General features: G+C 37.3%; 1 protein-coding gene across 3 annotated transcripts in view; it reads right to left on the bottom strand.

Moving 5' to 3' along the window:
- The window catches only part of DCC (DCC netrin 1 receptor), a 1,206,401-nt gene that overhangs the window by 996,860 nt on the left and 183,390 nt on the right, over positions 1 to 26,151 (bottom strand). The window lies entirely within an intron of this gene.

Raw genomic sequence — 26,151 nt, 5'->3', positions numbered from 1 at the left:
TGGCTAGCTTAGCAATTGTCCACTTTAACTGGATATATAACCAGCCTAGAACTGATGTGGACGCTTGCTGCCTACTTGAGATGCTAACTTTGACTAATTAGGGTGACCAAGCACCCTGGCTTGCCCAGCAGTGCCCCTGTTTTAGCCTTGAAAGTCCTCTCTCCTGGAAAACCCCGCAGTCTCAGGAAAAGCAGGATGGTTGTTTACCCCAGCACTGATATATATGATGGGAAACACATATTAATTATTTACATTCAAGCCCCTGAGTCAGGGTGACTTTCACAACTTATTTGGAATATTGGCCCATATTAAGGATGGTTAAGAAAGTGTCGCCTGCATAATCATGAAAGCAACCATTCCTGTGTTTTAAAAAGGCAACAAATTGGAAATTTGAGTCCAATGTTGTAAAAGGAAAAGAAAAGAAAAGGCCATGTTAACAAATAAGACGTTAAAATTAGGAGAGCTAATAGAAGGTTTTAGATATTCTGATCCAGCTTCCTTTCCAGCCTGTTCTTCCTGTTCTTTCTCTCCATACCTGAGGATAGAAATCAGCAAATTTGGGGCTGAGGGCCAAATCCAGCCTACTGCCTGTTTTGTAATTAAGGCTTTATTGGAACATAGCCATGAATCTTTATGGATTGTCTATGGTTGCTTTTGGGCTTTTGGGCTACATGGCAAAGTTGAGTAGTTACTCCAGAGATGGTATAACTGAAGAGTCTGTAATATTTACTATCCTGCCCTTTACCAAAAATGTGTCCCAATGATTGTCCTAGTAATTTATGGTCCTCCCTTTAACATCCCTGCCTTTGTTCCTTTGCTCATGCTGTTCCTTCACCTTAACATGCCCCCTCTTTTCATTTTTGTGTAACGAAATCCCAGTAAGCCTAACAGGTCTTTTAAACTTTCATTTTACCTATAAAGCCTTATAAAGCTTTCAGCTATGAGTATTTGTTCACTGGTCTTTCAAATGTCTAAACAACTCATCTCATGGTATATAGAGTTATTTATGTAACTGGCTTTGTTCACATTAACTATGAACATGCTGTGGGCAGAATTTACCTGTCTATCTCCCACACTGCCTAATTTATCTTTACCAATAGGAACTCACTAAATAGCTACTGAATGCGGGTACACGTTCAAATAAATGAGGGAGTGGAATGAGTGGACTAAAATTAATGCATATCCAGCAGCAATTGATAAACATATTTTCCTCCTTCTCCCAATCTACGATAGTTCCATGATCAAGGCAAGGTAACAACATTTTCGCTTTTAAGATTAAGAATTTTGTTTTAAAAGTCCCAATAAAATATAATGCTACATGGTTCAGTGCATAGAGCAGCTTGCCAATTTGGCAAGAATATCAGTTTGTGCCTGCAATTGGATGTCTTGGATAAGACTTGAAGATTATAGTCACATCAGCATAAATTCAGTGACATTTTATTAGTATTTCAAAGGGATTCTAAGTTTACCTAATGATGAGGAACTTTAGATTAAATGATTCTCATAAGGCAACTAGTTAGTATCTCACACCAAATCCCCTGACTCCAGACGGTGTGCTCTTTTCCCTTCAGCGGCTTGGAAGGTCCAGACAGCCTCTGAGTATATCTCTATTAGCTGCCCATGTTCTGACAGACTTCTAAATTGGATCCATCGTGCACAATTTGGTAGAAGCAATTTTTCTTTGGCTTTCTTTCCCCAAGCTACATGCAGTTCCCATCTGCAGGTTGGATGGTTACAGCTTCACAGAGCATGAGAATTGGCCAAGCAGCAACCCAAGTGCCAATTGAAAAATAGAATGACATGGTACAAAGAGTTCACTACAAGGTCTCAAGATACCTGGGTTCCAATACCAGCTTTACAATTTACCAGGGATGATGATGATATTATTATTGATCGCATTCTATATAATTTCTCTGGGCTTCAATTTCTCTGTTTGCAAATTGAGGGACTAGGCCCAGATGCCTCCCATGCTCTATCCAGCAGTAACATCTTTTCATCCTGTTACCATGCTAGGCTATGAGTCCCATTCTGATAGGTGTCCCTAATCAAGAACTGTCAGAGGTAAGTAGGTGTTGTCTGAGAGAGGAAGAAAAATCTACTTCATAAGCTCTGGACAACCCAGGCTGTGCTGCTCCCTACATATATGTTATTTGTTTCTACTTCTTTGCTGTATACTGTCGTGGCTTTGATCTCTCTTCTTTGTCAATCTAGGGTTCTCGTCTACAAATTCCAGATCTACACATCCCCAGGCATCCACACATCCCCATCAACACCACTCCTATTCTCTGTTTTAACTATAGATCTCCCGTGTACTTTGCTAACGTGATCTTATTTTGTATTAATTTAGTTTTCTAGCTATCCGGATTTCCTCTGTGTGTGTGTGTGTGCACAAACACCCATATATATATATATACATTTAGGAAGACACCTCTCGAATCCAATGCAAGCCACATGAGGGTAGGAATCTTTTGTTTTGGTTTGTTAGAAATTCTTCATAGGACCTAAAATAGTATTTCACATATAGACATGCTAAGTAAGCAATGTGTATTTGACACTTAAATGACGGGCATTGGTGGTACATATTTAATTTCTTTACTCCTGACTGCATTTAACCCAATATAAAATTGGAAAAGTTGTGTAACAAGTGGCCATTGAAGTAAGAAACTGTATCCAAATGGGTAGGGATGTGTAAGTAATAACAAACAGTTAGTACTGTTTATTCCTGAATTCAACACTCCCTTGTAGAAGGCACATGCCAGTCTACTGCTAACACATAAAGTGAGAAAATATATGACCCCTGGTCTCAAGATATGAATAATCTTCCCATGAAGCTGTTTATAGAAGTAAACTAAGAAAAATTCCCTTCTTCAAAGATGACCCTTATTACAATAACGTATGATAATTTCCTGGGACCTCAGTATATGTAAATTTATACTATTACCCGGGTACAAGGGAACTATTTTCTCCAATGTTCATTAAGCACTGTCCAATGGACCAATCCCCCTCATGGTGATACTGAACCTTTTACCTGTTTTTTCCCATAACAAAAGTTCTGGGAAGCCACCATTGAGAGAGCTGAACTGGCTTGAGGCTGTGAGCATCATTCAAAAAAGTTACACTATGATTGGCTCACAGTTGTGGAGTGACCAACCAAGAGAACCTGTCCACTTACCAGCTTCTGGGGAGCACTGCAGGAAAGCATCAGGGCAGGCAAAAGCCTGCTCTCTTCAGCACTTCCTGATACAAGAAGGCATCCCTCTACCAAGGCAATCTCGAGAATTGCCCTCCAGGCCAGTACTTCCCCACAGTTCCCAGGGAGAAGCTATCAAGTCTGACCCAGTATCTCACATATCCTGATAAACTAAATCCCAAAAGCAACTCTTCCCCAAGGTATAAAAATTACTAAGAATGAGAGCGGTCCATGCTTCCACCATCTAATTGAGCATCTTATCTTCCCTGAAGGTTGGATGTTCCATTGGTTTCTTAGAGCTATATTTTTTCCTTCTTATCCATTTATCACACACCTCTGAACTGCTAAGCATTCTTAAAAAGTTCTTAATTGTTCCATCTCCAAGCTGAGCTGCAGTGGCAATTGCAAAGGCATAATACGGTGCAGTATTTCTCTCAATAATCTAACCTTCATTAGGTTTAATGGGTGAGAACAATGGTTATAACTCAGGTGGAAAGAGAAACCTGCTACCTGTTGTGCCAAACTCTTAACTTTTCCAGACAACATTCAGTCAAACTAAGGGGGTATTTTTTTAAAAGACAGAATAGATATATCTATCAATCTATCAATCCATCTATCCATATCTATATCTATCTATATCTACATCTATTTTTTCCAGATGATACTGTAGACTTATGATACAGGTGGCTAAAATCCCACAAGTTTCCTTTCTGCTCACTGTTCTAAAGCCTTGACATGCATGGAATAGCACAGGAGAGCAAGAACTGGGGGTGTGAACTACAGCCCCAGCACACTGAGTCAACTGTTCTTGATATAAAATGTAACCTGTGTGATCATCAGCATTGATCACAGCAGGAAGCAGACAGCAGGGAAGGAATGTCTTGTGGTGCCACAGAAAAAAAAAAAAAAGAAAGAAAGAAAAACAGAAGAAAAAAAAACTACCTGGAAGGAAATGCCAATGGGGATGACATTAAAAATAGACCAAATGACCATCTTGTTCCTTGGCTGGTGTCAAAATATTCAGTGCTTCCATTTAGTTATCACCAGGTACTCTTCCCCCAGCATGACAAGGTGAAAATGTCAGGAAGAGCCAATGATAGCAGGACAAAAATCCTCAGATGGTTCAAACGGAATAATGACTTGGCAAAATAAAAAGGAAAACAAGTATCGTTCAATTCACATTCATGAAAGCTATTTTAGGCACGGGAGGGATAAGCATACATTTTTCTTTCTGTTCCTGTTCTCCTGTCCCTCAGAACAACGGGCCAAATTAAAGCTTTCACAAGAAAATACAGTCAGCTACTACTGTGGCCAGTTTTGTTAATCACAGGTCCACAGATTTCAAAGCGTTCATGAGTTTTGAATTTTTGACAATTTTTCTTTTGTAAGTGGTTCATGGCATTTATCAGATTCTGAGAGAGACCTGTGACCTATTTAAAGTTGAAGTATCATTGTTGAAGACTGCAGTTTGCAGCTGCTACAGAAACTGGTTCTGATAGGACACAGGTACACAGATGCCAGGAAGAGCCTCAACAGGATGCTCAGCTCAATGGGCAAGGCTGGGGCTGGATCCCAGCTCTGCTCTCTATTTAAGTTTTTGTCCTGGTATGGGAGAAGGGTCGGGGGCACCTTTTTGGTTTTTATCTGTTCAGAGGGGGCTCTGTTTTATACTTCATACAAGAGTGGTATATGGGACAAAGATGATCTATGATGGTTTGTCTTCACCTTTTCTCCACAGCCCCAAGGGTTTCACAACTATCCCATCAGCCCAAATCTGTTTCTTGACCACAAAGCGCCTTTACTTGGAAAAGGATATCCATTCTTCCCCTGTGATAGTCAAATAAGAATACTTTCTTGAATTACAGAAATTCAAGGTTGGTTTTTATTCTTGCTTACTCTAAAATTGCACTACTCAGTACAGCACGAATTAGACACAAGTAGCTATTGAGGAAATGTTGCTAGCCCAAATTGAGATGAGCTGTTAAGTGTAAAATACACCCTGAATTTTGAAGGCTTAGTAGAAAAAAATGTAAAAACTTCTTATTAATAATTATATATTGATTTAATGTTGAAATGATAACATTTTAAGTATATTGGGTTGAATAGGAGAGTAATGCAATTAAAATAATCTATTTCTTCTACTTTTTAAATATGGTTATTAGAAATTTTAAAACTACACACCTTTCTCTGTTCACATTCTTATTTTCTATTTGGCAGCACTTCTCTTAAACGTTCTGTCTAGCCTCTATTTGATAAAGAACTCAGCCTCCCCAGGGAGCCCAGGCTCTCTCCTGACAGATCTGACCAAGAAACTACTACTTCTCATACTGAGGTAAAAAGCTCTCATCTTAACCTCTAGTTTGAATTCATGGAACTAAAGGGCAGGTTAAGCCCAGCTTCGAATATTCAATAGCATTTAACACATTTTCCTATTTCTTCTCCAGGATAAACATTCACAACATCTTCAACTCATCCTTCTATAATAAATCTGCAATCCTGTTCCTAGTTGCTTTTTTTTTTTTTTTAGATGGAGTTTCACCCTTGTCACCCAGGCTGGAGTGCAACGGCACTATCTCAGCTTACTACAACCTCCTATTCCCCGGTTCAAGTGATTCTCCTGCCTCAGCCTCCCGAGTGGCTGGGATTACAGGCATGCACCACCACAACCAGCTAAATTTTTTTGTAGTTTTAGTAGAGACGGGGTTTCTCCATGTTGGCCAGGCTGGTTTCAAACTCCTGACCTCAAGTGATCTGCCCACCTCGGCCTTCCAAAGCATTGGGATTACAGGTGTGAGCCACTGCACCCGGCCCTGCTCTTCAACTTGGTCTTTTAGACTAGAATTCCAAAGAACTACCCCTGACCCCTTCAATTCATTACAATGTTTGATAGTTTTTTTAAAACAGAAATTCTACAGTGTTTGTGACATCACAGCATACATGATTCTCCAACTGTATAGCTAGATATTTTGGTTCTGTGGCTTAATTTAAATTACTTTTGCTGACACTTACTTCATTTAAAAAATTTATTCAAACCTTAAAATGGTCATGTATTCCAACCATGCCTCTGTTGAACATTTACACTCATTTTTTTTTTCAGCATTTTTTGAGTGGCTACTATTGAATTAAATATTTAGAAAAATTTTTCAAATTCAGAGGATGCATCCAAGATGAGAGGTGGATCATTCTGTAGTAAAAACTATACATTTTGTTGCATTTTTACTTCAGGAGCTAATTGAATATAACAAGATAGGTCCTGGTATAGATTTATTTTAAGTATAAAGGTAATGGTGTCATAAATGTAAAGGGACACCTGTATTATAAATATATATATATTTATTATATATAATATATTGCTAGCATATTGCTGAGATATTATATATTATATATTTGATATAATATAGTCTATATATTTTATATAGTCTGTCTTTTGCTTCTAAAAGGATTGTGTGTATATATATGTGTATATATACTTTTAAGCCACTCTTCTCATGTCTAGATGCCATACAAGGAGCTTCCCAAAACAAGACCAAAGCCATAGATTCATTCATTATAAAGTGGAGAGGGACCAGGTCATATAAATTTCAGAACCACTGACACCATTTAACAAGAATATCAAGGATGAAAAGCCAAGTCCTGCTTCTTATCAAGGATTAAGTCCAGGGGAAGTTCTCCACGCTGTTCCATGAACAAGGCAAAGTCATGCCCAAACCTTATAAAATATTGAGGTTAGAAAGGATGCTTGTGCTCATCTGTCCATGCCCTTGATACTCCAGTTCTAAGAATAAGCACCCAAATGACTTTCCAAAGGTAATGGTACTAGGACACAGAGGACCTGGGAGTAGAATTTAGATTTTTCTCTTCTCAGAATTATGAATGCTATCTCCATTCATCATAGAAAACAGAGGTTAAAAATTTTAATCCACCCAAGTTTATTATTATTTTTTGGCACTAAAGAGAATCATCAACAGTGTTGAGAGTAATGAGAAGATATAATTAAAATTATCTTCACAGCTCTGAGCTCAATTGCTTTTGCTCAATAGAGCAGAAGGAGAAGACCATCTGGTCCTTGAACAAGGATAAAATATGAGTGAGGTGGCCAAGAATGGCAAGAGGAACACTGCACTAGAAATATTAAGCTCCAGCTCCCCGTCTTGACTTATCCACTTGTATACCATGTTATCTGGGTATGTCACGTGAAATGACTGAGCCATCTTATTCTCAGCTGTAGAGGCAGTCACCTGTTTTACTTAGCTTACCGGATAGCTATGAGAATCAAACGGGACCATGACTTTGAGAAGACTTTTAGGACAATAAAACACTGCTTTCATCCTTGATATTCTTGCTATCACCACCCAATTGCAATACAACCTCATGTTTCAGGCCCCAGAACACGTATTTCCCTCTAATAGAAGGCAGTTGAGGCCGGGCGCGGTGGCTCATGCCTGTAATCCCAGCACTTTGGGAGGCCGAGGCGGGCGGATCACGAGGTCAGGAGATCAAGACCATCCTGGCTAACACGGTGAAACCCCGTCTCTACTAAAAATACAAAAAAATTAGCCGGGCGTGGTGGCGGGCGCCTGTAGTCCCAGCTACTCAGGAGGCTGAGGCAGGAGAATGGCATGAACCCGGGAGGTGGAGCTTGCAGTGAGCCGAGATTGCGCCACTGCACTCCGGCTTGGGCGAAAGAGCAAGACTCAGTCTCAAAAAAAAAAAAAAAAAAAAAAAAAAGGCAGTTGAATATACCTAACGGTAGTGAATAACACATTTATTTCGAGAAAGAACAGTAAGTATACTGAATACCAAATGCTTTGATGCCACTAAAATTGAATGACTTTTAAACAAAAGACAAAGCAATGTCAATAAAAAGGGACAATAATTTTTAAAATATGGTTTTTTTTTGAGTCAGGGTCTTGCTCTGTCACTGGGGCTAGAGTACAGTGATGCCATCATAGTTCACTGTAGCCTCAAACTCTTGGGCTCAGGTGACCCTCCCACCTTAGTCTCCCAAGTAGCTATGACTACAGGTGCACATCATTATTTTAAAAAATTTTTTTAGAGACAAGGCCTTGCTATATTGCCCAGGATGGTTTCTAACTCCTGGTCTTAAGCAATTATCTGGCCTCAGGCTCCCAAGGTGCTTGGATTATGGGCATAAGACACTGCTCCAGGCCAAGCAATGATAAAGTTTTGATATCCAGAGAGATATTAACATCCTAGAGTGTACATTTAAAGAAAATGAAAAAACCCAACATTGAGATATGATCTAGGAATCATTCTACTGCATCAAGATAATGCCACTGAACATCACATGTCACAACCAGAAAAACATGAATACAGCTTTCAGAATTCCAATTCTACTGGAATTAGCAGTATTTCCCACTGACTTTTACCTAGGGCTACCTAAATTTTGTGGGGTTTTTTTGTTGTTGTTTATTTTTAATTGACAAATAAAATTTATACATATTTATCATGTACAACATGTTTTGTGGGATGGCTAAATTGAGCTAACTAATATATGTATTATCTTGCATAGTTATCCTGTTTTTGTGGTGAGAATACTCAAAGTCTACTCTCTAAGCAATTTTCCAGAATACGTTGTTATTAACTACGTCATTATGTTGTATAATACAGCAGTTCCAAATATAATTGGTACCAGAGACTGGCTTCATGGAAGACAATTTTTTCCATGGGATGGGCCAGGGGCATGGATTCAGGATGAAACCATTCCACTTCAGATCATCAGGCATTAGATTCTCGTAAGATGCACTCAACCTGGATGCCTTGCATGTGCAGTTCACAATAGGGGTTGTACTCCTATGAGAATCTAATGCTGCCACTGATCTGAGAGGAGGCGGAGCTCAGGTGGTAATGCTCACTGGCCCGCGCTCACCTCCTGCTGTGTGGCTCAGTTCTTAACATGCTATGGACCAACACTAGTCCACGGCCTGGGGGTTTGGGGACTCCTGGAACAATAGATCTCCTGTAAATCTTGAATCAAGCTTATTTTTTTTTCATGGATTTACCTTGAACTCCCTCTTAGATCTTGGTAGAGGGCATTTCATTCAGTAACTCTGAGAACTTTACCTAGAAATTCGTTAAATCTTAAAATATCTCTCTATGGTTCCAAGTTAACTACAGTTTAAATTAAGCCCCACAAAATCTTGAATTGAAGAAGAAACTCAAAATATACATTGACTCAGAGACAATGAAATCCCAATGCCAGTTCATGTTCTAACAAACATCCAAACCCAAATTGCTGATTAACATGTAATCACTGCAACCAGACTCCTTTCCATCTGGAAAGAACAAGAGGCTAATTTTATTATTTTTACTCACATGTCTATCAGCCTCAGACCAGCTAACCAACCTCAGTACCGAGGCCATGTCATCCACCACACATTATTCACTCATTCATTTATTTATTCATTTCATACACTGTATTCAAATTCTACTTTGTGGCTGATATTTTGTACAGCTCTGTGGGAAAATACAAAAGGAGAACAGATAACTTCTGCTGCAGAAGAATTTGCAATCAAGGTTAAAAGAAAAAAACATGTTTGTAAGAAAACACTAGAGAGAAAATTATATTAAGAAAAGCAGGACACTGTAGTAGGGACACAGCTCTCTGAAGAGGTGTTAGGATAGCAAGGCTGGCCCTGTGAAAGGGCTACTGGAGATAGGAAGATAAGGAAGATTCACATGGAATCCTGAACTGTATCCAGTTTGGAGCAAGGAGGAATGGAAGGAGATAGACAAAACCTACCAAATAATAAGGCAGGATTTATTATGTACTAAATAATAGAGACAAAATGTGGCCAGACTAGAAAAGAAAGAAATAAAGTTTGAACAGGGTACATCAGGAAAGAGTTTATAGATATTAGGGAAAGTGTTTGTGTGGTTATGTGTGTGTATTGTCTTACTGTAACAGTAATATATTATGATGTTCAGAGAAGTAAAAATAAATTGCAGTGGGTTGGAGGAGAGAAGAGAATGTTACAATGGATAGGATTTTAAAAGGATAAGAAATAATTTTTTGGAAAGTTGAGGTTGACTTAGTACTGTGAAGAAGGCAGAAAGGCCACAGAAAGCTATCAAATTTCAGAGCCCCAAGTTGTGTGATGGTAGTTGGAGGTAAGCAGGCAAGACTACTGGGAGACTTCGGAGGAAGATTGGGATACAGGTGCAGAGGTCTGATGCCATGCTGAGGATGGATGAGGTGCCAAATCCAACGGTTGTTTACGTGCTGGAATGGAATGTTTTAGAAAGATCCTCCTTGTGATGGTTCATGCACAGGTGGAATCCAGGGTAGGAAGCTCTGCTAGGTAGCCACAGCTAGAGCCTAAACAAAAAGTGTAACATTTGAATTATAGGCAAGAAAAATTAATCCTGCAGGGATGGGCAGAAGACAGAAAATTCCAGTAATCATGGAAAAGAGCTGTACTTGATCAGAGAGGCAAAATAGGACTTTAAGGTATGGGGGGAGATATAAAACATGGGGACATCATTGACTGGCTTTAGACAAGTGGCATGAGGCATAATTACAATCTCTCAATGGTCGTTAAATACTCTGCATTGACAGACAGTGAAGAGCCATATGCCATTTTCTCTTGGAATCTGCATCTTTGTTCTCTTTGTGTTATTTCCTTTCATTCGTCGTCATTGTTTTCTTTTTTTTCTGCTTGTAATAGTTGGTGAGACAAGCTGGCTATAGGAGGTCCAAAAATGTGTACATGCTGTGGACTGTAGCTGCCTCCCCTAGACTGTAATTTTAAGCCTCCAAGTTAGAAATCCCAGGAGATATTTATATCCAGGAAGATTTCAGCTAACTATGTGTTTGCCTCCAGGCAGCAGCCTCAACAGGCGCTGTGTTTACTTTCCAACATTGAATGGAAAACATCATTTTGAAAAAGCTTAATTTCCAAAAACCCATCCCACAACAGCCTAATTTTAGAACCTATGAAAGCTAATAATTTCAAAATTCTTCCCAACAGTGTCTTGTTTATGTTTTGCAGCCCAAGTCTAAATATATCATAAAGAAGATTTTAAATATTACTTTATCCATTTGTTTACTTATTACTGCATTTATTTATTTATTTCCTGAAGCAAAAGCACAGCAACTTATTGTTTTCAGTTTCTGTTTGTCCTCTAGATGTGAGATGTTTTTCTCATGATAAGATAAGGACCTAGAGAGAACTTTCATCATCAAACAGATGAAGAAAAATCAGAGTTCACGATTAAACTCTCTGGTACAAAAATAATCAAATCCAATAGCCTGCCACTTTAACAGCACTAGCTCCCTGCACTCTCTTATTAACATTTTCTATTTCCTTAAGGATGATTAAAATAAAAAAGGCACTGCACTGAGTCTAAACCTTCCATGAAGAAAATAATAACTAAACTGGTTCTCAGAAAGAACATAATTGGCCACAATGCAGAACTTTAAAGAGATCATTTTAAAAGATCCAAACTTCTCTGCAAAAATGTATCAGAGTCTTCTTAGGGATTAAGCTTCTTGCATAAAAATATTGAAAGGATCCTTCAAATAAGATCAACGTCAATATTAAAATTTAAGGAAAAGTCACGCTAGCTTGAAGAAAAGGGCGACATGTCCTAGGGGATAGATGGAATTTGGGGCTTTGCCAAACTCATTTTGGAAGGTTTAGGTATGTGATTAAATCAAACATAGCAACTTTTGCCTTGCTTTTCTTAAAGATTGAGAGCCCTGTTTAGAGATCTGGGATGGAGGCCACCTCTTTCTGAGAAACACTGATGTTTTCATATGATTGATACCTTGAGATTTACTGAAAATTTTTATGCAGATAAAACTGTGTCTTGCTCCCAGTTTGGTAATTTTTCTTTGGATCTGTGAGGAAAGACATGTCTGGTGAAGCCTATATCTCTAAAAGTCCTTTTTTGGAAGAAATTAGAAAGTTGCACTGAGCAAAATGCCTAACTTAGGAGCAGCAGCCTACTTAGTCCATCTGTCCGCAGCTTCCCATTTTTGTCTTTTCTCCATGTCTGTGGTCAGGACCAAGTGGTTCTTGAAGTGCCAAGTTGGTCTATTCACTTCCCCTCTAGGAAAGCCTGGTATATGAGACCTCTTACAATCTGGCTCCAACATATACCCGCATGGTTCCATTTCCTCCTTCCCCCCACATATCACTGTTCCTCCCTCAAGTAGCCCCGTTCAATTCCTCTACTTTCTAGCCACACACTTTGTTGCTTGAAAATGCCATGCTTTTTTGTTCTCCTACCCCATCTCAGTGTCTGTCTGATCTTGTGTTTGAAATTACCTTTCACCACTTTTCTTCCATTCTCAGTATAAAAGCTACCTTCTCATGGAAGATTTCAGACACCCTCATGCTGTTTGTTATATTTCCTCCTCTGTGCTCCCAAAGCATTTTGAACAAACTCTCTTACAGCCTTGAGCACTCTGCACTGTGTAATCAGGCTTTGGCTTTTTTCTTATAACAGATATTTTGTTCCTTAAGGGCAGAGAGTTTTCCCACTGTTTAATGAGTGCTAAGCAAATGGATGTTGAATGTCTGAGTTTAGAAAATCCCCATGCATCAATTTTCTCAGAATATATTATTTTTATTTCAAACAGAATGGCTTTTGTATTTTTAAATATTGTTTCCCTTAAATAATTATTTTAGTGTTTTGCAAAATCATTTGCTTTCCAATAAACCTCCCAGACAATTTTCCCAATTAATTCCGGTTTTATGGAGATTATACCTTTTATTGGACAGTATATTTTACTGGACATGATTTACACGTCTAGTTATAAAATGTCTGCCAACAAGCTTCACAAAATGCATACACTTGATTAACAAGAGATATTCTGCAAAGATTTAGCCAGTGCAGCCTTAGCTGTATACAAAATGGGGTACAATGAGTAATAAGGACTCAGGCAAGGATTACAACAATTGTTCTTTTCTTCTCTCACGTTCAGTTTGGCTCTACTGTTGCTAACCTTCCCAAAAGGGTGAAAGTCCAAGTAGGAGTGCTCCACGTTCCAGGCTTATTCCAAACCAGGAGCAGATTCAGGACAAAGGCAAGGCACCAATATACCCAGAAAGTGGATTTTGCATTACTAAGCTTTGAGTGAGTGAAGATTCCACAGTGGAAAGTGATGTATGATTACTGTCACTGGTTCTTTGATTGATTATTGATTGTAATCATCTGTTCTCTTCCATGATGGAGCTGGCTATAACTCGTTCATGCAGTGACTGATAATGCCATGTCCCTCCTTTTCAAAGACAACTCATGCATATTGCTGCTGGAGATAAATTACTCATTGACAGTGGGGCATGGGGGAAAGTGGTAAAGGACCAACTGAAGTTTATTAGTAACTTAATGATATATTGTGCTCAATATCTGTATTCCAGCTATACATAATAAGGTTGGACAAAACTTACAATGGGAAGCCAATATGCCAGGTAGGTTGGCTATTGGATTCTTTCCCTGTAAAGTTAAATAATAGGATGCATTTGACAAGCTAAGTAGAAATTATGTTTTCAAAATAATACCTAATAGTTAACTTATGTAAAAAAATTAAAAATCCCTAATGAAGTACTTTAAAATATTTCCCTGGATTGCTTTAATTAGGATCCAGAGAAAATAAGTATTAAAAATAAAATTTTACTCTCAATCTGCAAGGTGGTATTAAATCATTGCTTTGCTAAATTGGTGACCTTAGCTATGTTAGTCTTTCTGAATCACAGCACCTACTGCGGGCCTAATGTACATTAGACTCTCGGTAAATATTTGAGCAATAAATGAATACATCTTAATTTCTTTATATGTAAGATGACTTAGACCATAAGGCGGGTCTGGGAAACGCAAATTTCTCATTAGGGCAAGCTGGCCAAAATGTGTGAATTAATCTAATGACAGGTAAGGAAGCTTATGTTGGAGCCTGTAGGGAAATGGAGGTATTAAAATTTTGTTTTCAAAACTGACTCGGCCAAGTTAAATAAGCATTCTTAACAAATTTATTATTTTTTCATAAGCTTGATTTAATATGTGAGTTTCCAGTTTACCCATCAAGTCTCGGATCTTGGAGTTGTTATGTAACCTCTATCAGAAAACACACATCAAATATCTAATACAGTGCCTGATAGTTTTAATAATAGAAGTTAGACATAAATAATATCCTAATATGAAAAAACTTGAAAACATTTTTCCTGCCACTAAACATATTTTTCCATTAATTCACAAATGGGTAAACCAAATGTGGTATATCCATACAGTAGGACATTATTTGGTGGCAAAAAGGAATGAACTACTAAAGCACGCCACAACATAGCTGAACCTTGAAAATGTTGTGCTAGGTGAAATAAGCCAGTCACAAAGTCCACATATTCACTACATACTTATCAGAATAGCTAAAATAAAAAAATAGTAACAGCATGAAATCTTGGTGAGGGTGAAGAGAAACTGGATCACCTATACACTGCTGATGTGAATGTAAAATGGTATAACCACCCTGGAAAACAGTGTGGTAATTTCTTAGGAAATTTACATGCAATTAGCAAATCACCCAGTAATTGCATTCTTAGGCATTTATCCCAAATAAATAAAAACTTGTATTCACACACATACAAAAATGTATGGAAATGCTCACAGTAGCTTTATTCACAATAGCCAAAGACCTGAAACCATCCAGATGTCGTTCAGTGGGTGAATGGTTAAACAAACTGTGGTATTTGTCATAGACTATTACTTAGTAATTGACAGGACTGAACTACTGATACATGTAACCACCTGGATGGTCTCTGGGAAATTATGATAAGCAAAAAAAAGTCAATCCCATAAGATTAAATAATGTTTGATTCCATGTATATAGCATTGAAAAACAAAGGTTTAGAAATGGAGAACGGTTTAGTGGTTGCGAGAGGCTAGGGAGGTAGAAGGCAGGCACATCAAAGGGCCACACAAGAACACAAGGATCTTTATGATGTTGAAATTCTTCTGTATCTTGACTGTAGTGGTGGATACACAAACCTACACATGTAACAATATTTTTTAGAATTAAATTCATGGGAGTGCACAACACACACAAAGGAGTACAAGTAAAACTGGAAGTCTGAATAAGATTGACAGGTTGTATCAAATGTCGATATCCTGGTTATAATATTGTGCTATGGTGATGTAAGATGATACCATTGGGGAAACAGGGTAAAGGGTACATATGACCTCTCTGTAATATTTTTACAGTGGCATCTGAATCTATGATTATTTCAATAAAAACTTCTAGCAAATATTTTAAAGGCCACATATTTTATAATCCTGTACATATAAAATGTCCAGAATCGTCAAATCTGTAAAGACAAAGTAGATTAGTAGAAGAGGGACTGGGGTGGTGAGAGGTGGTGGGAATGAGTCTGATTACTAATAGGTATGGTGTTCTCTTTAGGGAGATGAAGATGTTCTGCAATTAGATAGCAGTGATGGTTGCAAAACTTGGTGAATATACGAAAAACCACTGAATGGTCTACTTTAGAAGGATATATTTTATGTGAATTTTATCTCAGCCACCCATGACAGTTCATCTCCAGGTTGGGGAAGGTGGCCCTCAGAAAAAAAGATAGAGGCCCTCAGAAAAAAAGATAGAGACCCTCGGAAAAAAAACAGTTTATAGATAGCTCTCTTCTCTCTTGTACCCTACGGACAATAAATTCCTTCCCTTAAACTTCAATGAATTACTCATTTGAAAAAAGGGCTTCCCACACCCGTATCCTTCAGTCAATGGTGATGCACGTTTCTCAGCTGTTGTCTCCCTATTAGCAGCATCTAAACAGAAGATCCAGCTCCCAGAATATGTCTTAAAATGTCATTTGCCTTGTGGAGAAAGATCATTTGAATCCAAATTAGTGTTAATATTATTTTGTACTTTGAACACATACTACACAGAACAATTGGCAACAATGGATCGAGTTCTTGAGTCTTGAACTTATTTTGGTAAAATTTTAAATGTGATCTATCCAGCTTGCACAAATTAAAAAGAAACAAAATTAAGGAATTCTTGAGAGATTTAATAGATATAACTTTGATAAGAAGTCCTCACATTAATCACATGCAAAATGTATATGCCTAGGATGCTTTTTTTGAACTTTTTTTCCTAAGTGCCAACATAACTATTTTATTCCTGTAATAGAAGAAACTAGAGGATAAGCATCATTTTTCAATTTAGATTAAGTTCTGTACACATTCCTTAAAATGCATGCAAAAGCACAGAAGCCACTCCAATATACCTGTAGATTTGATGATGGCTGTGAGGGGAGCTAAGTCACTGTCATAAAAATTGCATGAAATCTCTACCTTTTGCATTGTGCAAAGGAAAGAGAGGAGGTGGTTATGGAAATGAGATTGGCTCACGGAAGGCAATAGTTGCATAAGATAGTGGGTTGCTTCTTATGCTTCTTAAGATTTAATTTCCTTCTCTTTATCTTTTTTTGTTTTTAAGATCAAGAATATGCTTGAATGTAGAATATAGAATTGGCTTCACGATTCCAGAACACCTTAGGAGGTATTAGTACAGATATTCAGCCTCAGAGAAAGTAATGACAATAGGTAACAATGAAGCAGAAGAAACTACAAAAGGGAGGTAGGAGTATGGATGTCAAGGGATGTCGTTGAAATAGTCTAAGATAGCAGTATTGAGTAATTTTCACCAGCCAAGAAGAGTTTAAGAAAAAAAAATGGAAAACTCATTAAAACTATGGAGACCAGACAGGCTATAGATCAGACACACACACAGAGAGAAACATATTTCAATTGTCTACTTTAAGAAGGAAGATAGTATGAAATAGTAAACATCTCTCTAGGCAAAGAAGTTTGATATTTTTAAATGCCAAATACAAACCATATTGTAATGAATATATTGCCTTACTTTCAAATATATTTAAATTGGTTTGTCTTTTGACTATCATATTTCTTTTAGTTAAAGCTGGTGTTAACTAAGTTTTGGCAAATGTAGAAGAGAACTTCAGCCTTTTCCAGTTTGCTTTTTAGGATTTCTAGAGGATTCTTTTTCTTACTGGAGCCAAGCAAATGCTGCATCCTTGTAGATCAAAGTCTTAAGTTTTTATTTTCTATACATGTCACACATCTCAGAGCAAGTTTGAAGGAACTGATAATACACCAGGTAGCTTGCTTGACTCATCAATTCAAATGCAGCCCTGGTGATAAGGAATTCCCCATGAAACAGCTCAGCAGACAGAAGGCTGTTTATAAGCAATGCCTGCTTCAGAGTAGATGTGTGAATACTTAGAAGGGTACCCCAAAGATACTGAAATTAACAGGAACTGTGCAGTAAATAGAAGATGTTTAGAGGCCAAGTTGTCCTTATTTATCCATAATATCTCTTGCTGAAATTTCAGTGTTTGTCTCTATCTTCCATCACCTATCTAGGTCTTTTACATTTAAGGCTTTCTTGCTATTTTGAGGTCACTAAAGCCTGTTAAAATAATTTAGACTGATGCTGCAGGAAGCTGACATAGGCATCTTCTCTCATTTGCCTCTCAGTATTTTTCATCCACTGTGAGAGTAAGAAACAATCTCTCTCTGGGTGTCTTAGGACTTTTCCATTACCTAGCACAGTGTTCTGAATATGTTTTTGGATGCCAAGTAAATGCTTTGGGATAAAGATAATGAAGACATATCTTCTTCAGTTTTTGGTAATTTCATTCATTTTCCCTGAAAAAAATGATATTTTTAATTCTTGAAGTACAGTGGAGTAGGAAGAACACTGAAGAAAAAGACAAAATTTCCAGTTTTACCTACCAAGCACCTCCTATGTACCATTTACTAAGTATGTTTTATGTGCATTCTCTGTTTGCTTTATAGCTCTGCAACAATTCTCATTTTGCATCTCAGAAAACTGAGACTTCCTATGAAATGTTTAGTAACTATCACAAAGTCATTGCAACTTGAAAGTGTAAAAGTAGGGTTTAACCACCGACAGACCCACTCAAAAGCTTATGTTTTTTCACTCCAACTTACTGTTTTTCTTGTAATGAACTTGAACAAATCACTTAACTGCTGTCAGCCTCATACAGCTCCACATCCAAAAAATGCCTCAGCTCGTGTGTGTTTGTGTGTGTGTGTGTGTGTAAAACACGTACCATTCCTTGAAGAGAGATTATTCTTGTCCACTTAATAGAGTTGGTGCAAGAATGAAACATAGCAATTCACATGAAAATATTTATAAACTACAAGTGCTTGAACGCATACTATATTATTTTTACATTTCGTTATGTCATATATACTATACATCATATAATTTCACTAAAATGTATTAACATTTAATTGCATTCAAAATTTTGAGGGTTTTTGATTTGACTATAAGCTTTCTATTAGAGATTTTTGTTTTATAGACTTTGCTAAAATTTTCTATTTCATTGGAGAGAAGACTTAACCATGGTACTTTTTTCCAGAAATGTAAATGGGTTAAAGGAAGTAGATGCATTTCTTCCTCTGAATCACATCATAAGAAGTGTTCCTGGAGCACACATTATCATCTTCATATCCACAGAAGAAGAGAGATAAGAAGGTGGATAAGAAGACAGCTCGAGGCGGATGCATCTTCAAGGGCAGGACTTATATGATCAAAGATAATTCTTATATCTGCAAGTCCTTGGCATGAGTGAGTGTAATAATTGGACAGAGTCTGAAACTCCGAGGAAAAGGAAATGGACTTTGAAGAAACCTGGAAGAACTTGAGGAAATAACAGCGTGTTACTGCAGTAAACAGTTGCTTCACGGGCCCGGTGGCTCACGCCTGTAATCCCAGCACTTTGGGAGGCCGAGGCGGGCGGATCACGAGGTCAGGAGATCGAGACCATCCTGGCTAACACGGGGAAACCCCGTCTCTACTAAAAATGCAAAAAATTAGCTGGGCGTGGTGGCAGGCGCCTGTAGTCCCAGCTACTCGGGAGGCTGAGGCAGGAGAATGGTGTGAACCCGGGAGGCGGAGCTTGCAGTGAGCCGAGATCACGCCACTGCACTCCAGCCTGGGCGACAGAGCGAGACTTCGCCTCAAAAAAAAAAAACAAAAACAAACAAACAAAAAAACAGCTGCTTCAAATGTCGGAGCAATAGGAATGGGATTGCTCTTTCTTTAATATGACAGACCAGTTCTATCACGATGACCAATTAATTTTTGCAGATACTTAATTTTTGCTATTGAATAGCAATAACATTTAGGAAACCATGTCTTCTTTTCTCTTAGAAAACTAGGTACAAAGATGAGTACTGGAATATTGGCCTACGTCTAATTGTCACAGTCAGTTGAGAAACCACATTGTAGCAACAGGTTGAGACTTAGAAAGTCCCCAGCCTCTTGTCTATAGATTGGCACTAGGGGGTCATACAGTTTGTCATTTGTATCAACTTGGTGACAGCCAGTTGATAAGTATTGGGCATGTAACTCAAGTGTAGCAAATCTATATGATAACTGGTGGCCTAACTGGAATATTAGTGACTAACTAAACCAGTCGTATTTTTATCTCAGGAAATTTGTGCAGAAACGTAAAATTGAGCAGCTGTAGACTTAATGCAGTAAGCAGAGTCCATGAAGCACTAAAAACTGTGAGAAAGCAGAAACCACAAGACAGGAGAGCCCCGTCATAGAAGTCAGTGACAGTAGGAGCAGACAAGCAGAAGTGTGGAGAGTTGTGCTACGTCCCTGATGATGAAACCTTAGGGTGAGGATCAGCCCTGCTCTTGAGTGGTAATGTGATAATCAGGTCACCAGGGCTGATGGATCTTAAAAGGCTGTCTGCCCAGTTCCTGAGGTCCAGCTTTTAATCCAGGCTCCAGTCTTTGAGAACCTGGCAGTAACAGTGTACCTGCTCTTCTTGGAAACCTAGTAGTGCAGATTTTTCTAGACTCTTGTATAAAACTCAGAAATATGGTCAAAATTCCTTACTTCCTTATTTTCATATGTATCTTTATAATAAATCTCTCATTTCTTAGTTCAACTGAGTGAATTTCTGTTCCTAGCAACAAAAAGCATCTGGCACATTATATTCAAAATATATCTTGGAATATATAGATGCACATATGTATCAGCCTTATTTTTGAAGAATGTTATAACTCATGCAACAAGTATTTACTGAAAAGCTAATGAGATACTGGGAAAATGAGAGGAAACAAAGTTGTTTTTGTTTTGTTTTGTTTTGTTTTGTTTTGCAAGAGGTCAACCCAACTCATGCTCCTTCCATTATACAAGTATTCATACCTGAGAATTTTAAACCATGTGTGCCCTCAGCCATAAAGTCCATAACAAGATTCTATATCATATTTAGCTGTAATAAAGGGCAACAAGAATATTTTAGAGCTTAGAAAGTCAGTGTTTCATTCTGGCCTTTGGAAAGGCAGGCAAATTTGCCTTGCTGACCCTCTGTATTACAGGTAAAATGGGCTGCCTAGAAAATCATTCTGTGGAAATAAGGCCAAGTCTTTGGGGATCTGACCAGTTGCTCTCCCTCCCCAGAGTTGTCAGAGGCTAGATGCTCTTGACCTAATGCCCTCGTGCATGCCAAATAGGTATAGTAATTTCATTTTCTTCTTGAAAATACTTTTACCAGCCACAAATAAAACAAAATTAATCTCAGGACAACTTGAATTTGTAATTGAAATAGAACAGCTGTGTGTTTATCCAAAAATAAAATAGTGATAGTTTGTGCAGGAATTTCTGCAGACTGAGAGATGAGATGGTCATCTCATTCCAACATATACATATTAATGGCCTAAATTGTTACATATGTAAACATTAATAAGCTCATTTAGCAACCACTGAACTCTGCATTTTTCCAACACATTTGCTTTCATCCATGCCCTGAAGATAAACAACTGAGGAAAAAATCCATCATTTAAGTGCAATTAAGCTTAACAATTACTCAAACTTGTCATCCATAAATCATAACCAATAAAACATTTCCAACAAATTGCTCATTGGTGGAATCACCAGCTATGCATTTATTATAGCAAAAGAACCACCACTTCATGTATTAATGCATAACATCTCTTTGTTTCAAAAAAGGCTATGTTTGTTCCTTTCTAATCACATTGCCTGCAGACTGAATACAGTATGTGGATACCATTACTGCATAATTGAAAAAAAGAAGAACAAATTGCTCTAAACCTAGTATTCTAGTCTTACGACATGATATCCCCTCTCAGTAATTTTTTCTTTTATCACCAAGGGAACAGAATCATTTGTAATGTGGCTCTTTGTTAATCCAGATAGATGGAACCCAGTAAAAGCTTTAGGTTACACACCTGTAAGAATAATGTCATCCCTGTGCATCAGTTTTACCAAAAGGTTCCCATTGAGCTTTCTTTTTGCTCACTGGATAAGAAAGCATTGGCATGTGACTTTGGATATTTAAACACCACCTGTAGATTGTATTCTGAAGATTTCTGGGGATACCTGTAACCTGATGAGAGGAAAATAATTACCCATGAGACTAATACGGAGAGAGCATTTTACTATATTCCTACTTCCATATCACCAAAATAGATGGATCTATGAAATAAGTCTGACGATGTGTGTGTGTAACTGTGTCTGTGCAGGCAGAAAATCTATCAACTTTTCTAGAAATATATTAAAAGCCCATGTCCTTCTGTAGTTATTCAGCTATTATACTCAATAAAATAATAATATGGGCCTATAATTGAACAGTTTTCAAAACATGTTCACACAAATTACCTCATTAAATTCTTTGAAGTCTCATGAAGTACCTAAGGAAGATATTCTAAATCTACAAATGAAGAAACTGAGACTTACCCATGATGACATGAGATAGAAAAGACTGGCCTTAAATCTAATGGTTTTTTCATTCTAGATCCAGTGCCCATTTCATGGCCCTCAGAAGCCTCTTAAAGATCAAATGTTCTGAATTGTTGTTTACCAACTACCAGGTTTTCTAGCCCCTTGCAGTGTCTGAAGACCTTGCCTTTGATTGCCTATATATCAGGGGCTGCTGTCACTGATTTTGTTGGGAACACTGAACAGCTAATAATTCACCATACTCAATATTCTCATTGCAAGGCCACTGGCCATCTGTCTCCTCCCCTTAGCTCCTCTTTCTCCAAGCTCTGCTTTCTTTTATCTGACACACACTCTCTCTTCTTTCTCTCCATTGGGCCTGCCAGAAATTTTGTTTACTGTCAGATAAGGTTTACTAAATCCTCAAACACTGTCTAAAGATACTTCTTTGTCTTTGCTCAACTCACACCCAGCTTTTCCTATAAGGACAACCACCACTTCTCATGAAACTTTTAGAAAAGAAGAATGAATGCATCTTGAATTCTAAATTTAAGTTAGGAGTCATTATTATATAAAGAAAATAAAGGTTACATAATGTAAGAATATCATTAGTTAGTGCAATGTGCATTTGGACCTTAGGGTGTTAGGTCGAGCAGTAATTATCATTGTCATTTGGCAGATAAGAAAACTGAGGCTAACAAAGATAACATAACTCAAATAAGGTGCGATAGCAGTTAATGGAGGATTCATCATCTTTGGCTTCCATCTTTCCGTTATTTCTCTTAAATTACTTTGTCTTTCTGTCCTTATTGTCATCATTCTTAGTAGGAGAGTTAAGATCTGTTTATGACAATAACTATCACATTTTTCTGTTCTCCACTTAATCAGCATCTATTTGTCAACAAGTATTTAATTTTTAATCAATCATATTTAAAAACCCTAGTTATACTCTATTAGGTAATTGACCAGAGTCTACAGACATTTTCTGCAAATGGTTAAATAGTGAATAATTTAGGCTTTATGTGGTCAGATTTCTTACAACTACTCATCCCAACCATTGCAGTTCAAAAGCAGCCATCCACTTTGTGTAAATGAATGGGGATGACTATATCTAGATAAATCTTTGTTTACAAAAGCATGTGAGTGGCTGGATTTGGCCCACAGGCCACAGTTTGACAATGCTTGTGACAGATTGCTACAGATGGGTAGGAGTAGGGAGGTTGGTGGTGCAGAGGGTGGAAGATGGGCATGAAAGGGGCTAAAGGTTCTACCAGGCTAGTTTGGATGATCATATAGGTTTACTAACAAACGTAAAGCAACCTACCAACAGATACAGAATGATATCATATAGACTAGACATCCTAGTGGCTATAGGGGACATAGAAAGCTTTGGTTTCAAATCAGGACCACAGAGACAGCTTCATTATTTCAGAATGGATGGAAATGCGCATTTAAATGTTGATTAATTGCCTCCTAAATACCAGAGAATGGTAAGGATATATATACGAGGATAATTTAACTTTATTCTTACAAGAACCCACTAAACAGAGCATTATCATGTTTATTTTAAAGATAAGAAGCAAAATCTCAGAGAAGATACATACCTTGACACTATTAACAATGGAGAGAACCAAGATTTAAAATCAGCTCTCTGCTATTCAAAATTGTATTCCTTCTATGACCAAAAATAAAAAAAAATCTAAAAACCTAAAAATTCCTATTGTGGGCACAGGAATACTTACCCTTGGCCTTCTATTATATGCTATCTGATATAGAACTGCTAATTAGAAGAATATGCTCTTTTTTTTCCTACCTCTCCCACCACCAGCAAGGCGCACCTGCAAAGATGTTAATAAGGATGAACAGCAGGCATACTCAAAGCTCATGCACTCCCTTTGGCTCCACTGTTCATCACCAGAGGGATAAAGTGAGCATATAATTGATTTATTCTTAGTAACTTCATTTTTATAAAATAAATATTGAAATATAATTGTCAGATGTGGTAGCTAAAACCGCTCTACAAATTAGTAATAGTGATTGATCAAATACTTGCTGTGTATAGAAAAGCTGAGCTTCCACTTACATAACAATGTGCTTCCAAAAAGTTGGCATAAAATTATTTGAGACAAATCCCATTTCAGTGTAATAAGCAGGAGCTTCTTCAAGGGAAATGCAGTTATAATTTTAAAGCAGAAAATGTTTGAAGCATTGCAAATAATCAACCTCTAATTTACTTGTTTTGTTAGAATATTTTTTGTATACCAGGGCTTTTCAAAAGAAGGTTTATTTACAAACCAATGTGTTTAAATGAAAGCATGCTGGAGAGAGAGAAACATACTATTGAAGCTTCTTAAGATTATTCTGATTTCTTTTTAGGAATTTTTTGTCTTTACTTTAAAGAATATGCATACAGAAATGAAGCATCACATTAAATTTTCAAAAGCAGCTAGCTGAAATTATAATTTTTATCTTTAAGTATTGTGACTTAAATAGGCTTGCCTATAATTATTTAGATATTAGAGAAACTTGGTGTAACAACACCCCACATTTACATCTGATGACAAGACACCAACATCAGGCAATCTTACAGAGCTATAAAAATTATTAATTGAGAAGAGCAGGAAGCATTTATCTTGTTAGTTTCAGATTCATTTGTTGTTCCTTGGACAAATATACTGACTTAAGACAACGGCAGAACTTGCTCTTTTTAAAAAATTGGGTTCAAATTACACATTGTTAACTAAATGATAATCCCAAGTCCCTGATGGTATTAATAAACAAACTTTAAAAATTATAATTGTAAGTTATTGATCCCATGCCAAAAACCTGTCACCAGTGTATAAATTAGCATGAACATATGTTAATGCATAATTCACAATTTGCAACAGGGCTTTGTTGCAAAATTGATGAAAATTCATGAAAGAACCTTTTTAGATTAAGTTGCCCAATAAACAAGTAACCAGAGGCATTCACAATGTAGAGTTAATGCAGCTTTTGAAATTAGCTTTTGTGCATTTTGTGGGATTGTTATAAGACATTTAAACTTCTAATGGATGCTTTTTTATGTTTCTATATTTTTCGATTTTTCTAAAATAAACAATTTGTTTCTAAAAAGTGAAAACACACCTCTGGATAAACAAGTTTGTTTATTTCTTTGAATCACAGATGTCCACATTTGTAAAACTAAATAGAAAGGGACTGAGAGGTCATCTACTCTTAAGTTTGCCAACGTAGTACAGAACTACTTGCATTTGATCAACTTGTGTGCTTATTAAAAATATTCATCATCCTGGCCCACTCCTAGGGTGCCAGAATCAAAATGTCTGATGGGAAACCCAGAAATCTCCATGTTCCCCTAGACACCTCAGCTGCTTCTTATATAAAGTTGAGATGCAATCATGTAGAATCTGCAAGTGAGAAACTAAGGCCCAGTACACTTGAGACCACCTAAAAAACAATGGCAGATCTGGGAATAAGATCTAGGTTTCCTTACTCCTAACCCAGTGTTCTTCATCCACATTTCAGAGGACAGTAAGTAAATAAAAAGATAAATGTTTCTGCACATCAGAACAAACAATCACTTCATACCAATGTTACCAGAATAATTTTAGTCTGTGGCCATTAACTGTCACATGCTTTCTATAGCTGGGTCCTGTTCTCAAACTGTGGTGCTAGAATTATCACTCTTACAGATTCACAATGATTGTCACACCCAACCTCTTCTTGACCATTCAAACTTGAGAAGAAAGTATCAATTCTCTCTTGAGGTGGGGTACTATAAAATATTTATATTCAAAATTAACCTCCAGAAGACTGATCCTCTGGAAAAATATACAAACATACTTAGTTTAATGACTATACATTAATCTAGCTATGAGACATTTATACATGAGTGCAATACTTTTTTTCAAATAGACTGTGTTTTGAAGGGTGGTTAAAATTACAATGCAATAAAGTGGCACTTGGGACAGGCTTAGAGAAAGGTTGCCAATTTGGCAAATAAAAATAGGATACTTTTGATATAAGTAAATAACGCAATATGCAGTACTTGTTTTCTAGAATTTAACTGGGTATCCTATATTTTATCTGGCACTCTGAAATTAGAGAAAGAAAAAAGGAGAGATTTTTGGGAGAGTATTGTTAGTTCTGGATCAGGGGGTCTCATTGAGAATTTGTTGTAGTC

This window comes from Gorilla gorilla, chromosome 17 (genome assembly GCF_029281585.2).
Source record: "Gorilla gorilla gorilla isolate KB3781 chromosome 17, NHGRI_mGorGor1-v2.1_pri, whole genome shotgun sequence".
Taxonomy (NCBI): domain Eukaryota; kingdom Metazoa; phylum Chordata; class Mammalia; order Primates; family Hominidae; genus Gorilla; species Gorilla gorilla.
The sequence above is the reverse complement of the archived record's forward strand: the minus strand, read 5'-3'. Positions and strand labels throughout refer to the sequence as shown.